This window comes from Peromyscus leucopus, chromosome 7 (genome assembly GCF_004664715.2).
Source record: "Peromyscus leucopus breed LL Stock chromosome 7, UCI_PerLeu_2.1, whole genome shotgun sequence".
Taxonomy (NCBI): domain Eukaryota; kingdom Metazoa; phylum Chordata; class Mammalia; order Rodentia; family Cricetidae; genus Peromyscus; species Peromyscus leucopus.
This window is the reverse complement of record NC_051069.1, coordinates 88,197,425-88,202,197: the sequence shown is the minus strand read 5'-3', so window position 1 is coordinate 88,202,197 and position 4,773 is coordinate 88,197,425.

Genomic DNA, 4,773 nt, shown 5'->3' with positions numbered 1-4,773 from the left:
CGCTTATGATCCTAATTGTTTTCTTTTGAGGTCTCCACAACCCGAGTACTCATAGGTGCAGCCCTTGTTTAAAAAAAAAAAAATCAAATCCCCAATCCTAGAAAGCAGCTTGAAACTGGTTCTTTTTTCAGAGAGAATAGTGAGCCTGTGCATCTTCACTGGTGTAGCTATCGTCACTGTCATTAACAGTGGCACTCCCTTGGCCCTGCGGTCAGTTCTGTGGTTCTGAGAGCTACACCAGTCCTTTGCATGTGGGCCACACCCTTCTCTGTGCTTGTAGGACTGCCCTTTGGAGGAGAAAACATTAACTCCATCCCAATGTGCAGCCAGAAGAGGCTCCCAGGAAACGGAGATGGGATGCTCACTAAAACCCACCCAAGCCCAGAGAGCAATAGTGCTCTAAGAGCCTGGCCACAGTGTTGTTATGGAGGAAAGGGCAGTCCTCTCATTAATCGTGGATATAAAAGTGGCCTCCAGGGGGTGAGTGAATACTCAGGGGTGTCTCAGGGTAGCACACAGAGTCCTTCCCACTGGGGCACCAGTGGTTTAGGCTATATTGAAGAGAGTCTTCCTGAAACTCATTATCTGAGGTGATAGAAAAAAATGAACAGATCAAAGAATTCAAGAGAGGAGGGAAAGAAGAAGGTGAAAATGAGCAACTGAGGAATGGAAGTTAGCAAGGTTCTTGGGGTCCGAAATGGAAGGTCGTCCTTTGAGACTATGGACACAGTGAGCTTCCCCCAACCCCACCTACCCACCACCCATCAGAAAGTCCCTGGTCAGATTAAAGGCAGTGTGTTTTCAGTTAGTAGTTCTCTGTCTAACACATCATTGGTTTGTTTTGTTGTTGTTGTTGTTTTGGGGAGATTTTTTGTTTTGGTTTTGTTTTTCAAGACAGTTTCCCTGTGTTGCCCTGACTGTCCTGGAACTCGCTCTGTAGACCAGGCTGGCCTCAAACTCAGAGATCCACCTGCCTCTGCCTCCTGAGTGCTAGGATTAAAGGAGTGCACCACCACTACCCAGCTTAAGATGTTGTTTAAAAGCTTCCCTATAGACTGTGCTTTGTCATCTTTTTGTTATTGCTCTGTCGTATTGTATGCATTGAGTATTAATCTCCATGTTTTGTTACTTAAATATTAAAAACATGTTAACTTCCATTTGAATAATTCTGTTCTTTTTTCCTAAGCATTGAGATGAGGATATAAGATGTTTCAATACTTCAAAAGCTGAGTGCATCTTTCCAGAATTGCTTCTGCTTGCAGAATCTGTGTCTGCCAGAGCAGAAGCCTAGATGCCTGGAGGCCAGTCGGGTCTGGGCCCAGCCTGGGTAATGGTTTCTGAGTCAGAAGCCATAATGAATCGAGGTTCTTGGAACAACCAGTTTAACCCGTTTGACTGTGGATACACCAAACTAAAGTGTCTAATGTTGTTGGCTTGTCCACAGCCCTGTGAAACAAGAGAGCCAGTGCCTGTCCTCTTGACCTAGGGCTGGGGTGGAAGCATGATAAGCTGTAGTCGTTGAATCGGTATCAGGGACAGAAATTGAGTCAGTTGCAAAGTCAAAACAGCTCACCCTCCGCCTTGAGTCCTGCCACTCCCCAGCTATTAGGCTGAGCAAAGCATCCCACCTTCTTGAGTCTCCGTTCCCTTATCTAAAAATGTGGTACTAAAGACCCAGTAGTAATGACGTATAGGGCCTGTGAAAGGAACTGGTGCACACTTACACAACTTTAAGACAAACAGAATGTTAGCTTTTATAGCTGGGCTAGCTGAAGCCAAGGTTGGCTCAGGCACAGCTGTACTGAGAGACATGAGCAAGAGTCTGCCTTGCTCTGTCCTGCATCTCAGTTCTCTTCCCTGCTCTGTTGTTTGTTTCCTGAGAAGATCGTCTGAGGGCGTGGTAGGGAGAGCTGGTCACACTGCAGGCAGGAAGCGACACGCACAGGAGAAGAGATCCTGACAAAATCCATTGGACTGTGAATTATTCCACATCCCAAAACCACTGCCTTAGCTGGAACATCAGCACCTAGTCTGGCCAAGCTCAGGATGCCCAGCCAAGATACAGACTTATTATGTGCCAGGAAGGCTGTGTCCTGAGGATGCTGTTTGCTTCATTTCTTTACACTTATTTTTATAATTAACACTTTCTTCAATAATTACATATACATATGTAATACATTCCAATCACACTCATCCTCTTATTCTCCTCCCACTCTCCCTAAGCCCCTTCCCAACAAGTCCCCATTCCACGTTCACATCTTTTTATATTCTTTTTGATTTTTGACTCACTAATTCTAACGAGGGCCAGTGGCCTGGGCATGAGTGTGGTTCCTTCATTTCTTTCTCCTTAGATTATGCCTGGACTACAAGCAGAATTTCAGAGTTCTAGCTTCTGGCTCTCTCTAATTACCAAACAGCGTATGTAGAGAAAAAAGGTCCTAAGAGATTCCCCCAGGTCTCGAAAGAAAAGTGTCAGTGATTGAAAATAATAATTTTAAAACTTTGCATTCAATTTTAAGTATGTGAAATTACAAAAGTAGTTAAGATGATCCTCAAGGCTAAGAGTGTAGTCTGTGGAGGCCCATAAAGGTTTCCTAGTAAGACCTGAGCTTGCTTCACCCAGCAGGGCTGCATTAGAGGATTGCTTGACCATGTGTGTGGTTACCAGGTGATTGGAAGGGTCTACACTCGGCTGAGCCAGGGGAAGGTCTTTGCTCCATCCTTGGCATTCCTATAAACAGCCCTTTAGGAGAGACAGGAGGGGCTGGTGGATAAGGATCCAGGTCCTCCTGAGGCTATCCTGTGTTTCTATCTGTTTCTCTATCCTTCCATCTAAATATTTCCCACATCTCCCTCCTCAAGAGGACCCTGGGGGAAAAGTGGAAGGGGGCCTCTCACAGAGAAATGGGCAGTCCTCCCACACACAGTAACCCAGTGTTAGAGAGCGAGCACACTGAGCATGTGTGGGGCCCTGGGTTCAGTCCCCAGCACCGAACAGAAAACAGAAAGGACGGGAAAAAGAGAAAGGGAGAAGTAAAGGGAGGGACAGAGGGGAAAGGAGGGGAAGGGGGGAGAAACGGTTCTCAGGTTTATCATTTGGTGTTTGCAGGATCAATTACAATTATTTATAACACATTTTTGTATTTTCTTTCTTTGTTGGCCTCTTGGATAATCTCCAGGCTATGGCCAGACTGAGAGGCTGAGAGGCTGCCCAGCTGCTCCCATCTGGACCTGCTGAGACTCCTGGAATGCACTAATGGGAGTCTTGACTGGGTGTGGTGGTACACACCTTTTGATCCTGGTACTCAGGAGGAGGAGGCAGGTGGATTTCTGTGGGCTCAAAGCCAGCCTGGTCTACATAGCAAATTCTAGGTCAACCAGGGAAACACAGTAAGATCCTACCCAAAATAAATAAAAGACAGAAAAGAAAAAATGGGGGTTTTGCTGGGCATAATGTCCCAGCAAAACTCTCAGGAGAGAGAAAAAAATAAAAAAAAGAAAAGAACATATTACCTGTGGAATTTAAGGGACAAAAGCTGGGAAACAAGAAAATATTTGGGGGGAAGGGTCAAGCCTCTAGCCAGTCACCAGGAATCACCCATACAAGCTCATGCACTCATACATGCACACAGCAAGATTTCAGGGTCTTCCTCAAGGACCATCATTCCTTTGATTTTTCTATTCTTAAGCATTTGCATGCATGCATGCATGCCTTGGGAATGGTTTTGAACTACTATATTCCTCCCAGCTTCAGTCAGGCTGATTTTCAACACCTCACAATCCAGAGTTTAAAAGGAACAGGGTATTCTATTCATAATGTCCCAAGCAAACGTGAAATGAGCATGTAGGGAATCAAGAATTGAAGATAACATTTCAGCCAGGTGTATGGTACACGCCTATAATCCTAACACTCAGGAGGCAGAAATGGGAAGGTTGTAAGTGTGACACCAGCCTGGATATCATCACAAAACAGCAAGACCCAAATAAAAAAAAAAAAAAACTCCTAAGGAAGAAAATGGTGAACTTATTACCAAATGATTGTTTAGAATGGTGTAACTGGTTCTAAAAGTCTAAGACTTGAAATGGTTTATATATATAAATAAGCTAGGATACAACTATTAAAACTAGTAAGATGTTTTAATAGAGCTTGAGAGATGGTTCACCAGATAGAGCACTGGCTGCACCAGCGTGGGCACTGGGCTGCACCAGCATGGGCACTGGCTGCACAGCGTGGGCACTGGGCTGCACCTGTGTGGGCACTGGGATGCACCTGTGTGGGCACTGGGCTGCACCTGTGTGGGCACTCTCAGAACCACAAGAGCCAGGCAATGTGATGGCCAACCTGTAATCCCAGCACCCAGAAGGCAGAAGTAGGGTACCCCCAGACAAGCTGGCTACCTAGACAAGCTGGAGTCAGCAGGTTCTAGGTTCTGCAAGAGACCCTGCCTCGGTAAATGCAATGGGAAGCAATTGGGGAAGGCATATGAAGTCCATTTTGAGCCACCACACACTTGCACACACACACACACACACACACACACACACACACACACACACACACACGTACCCCCACACAGGCAAACTCACATACATACATACATACACACACCCATGTCACACATATATACAAGCAAAAAAATAAAATTTTAAATATATTTCTAAGGTTTTTTTTTTCCAATGTGGATTATTAAATAATACATTGAAAAATGCCCTGGAAATATATTAATTGGTTGCTTCTAGTTAGAGATATAATTTTCTTCTTTATTCAATAAG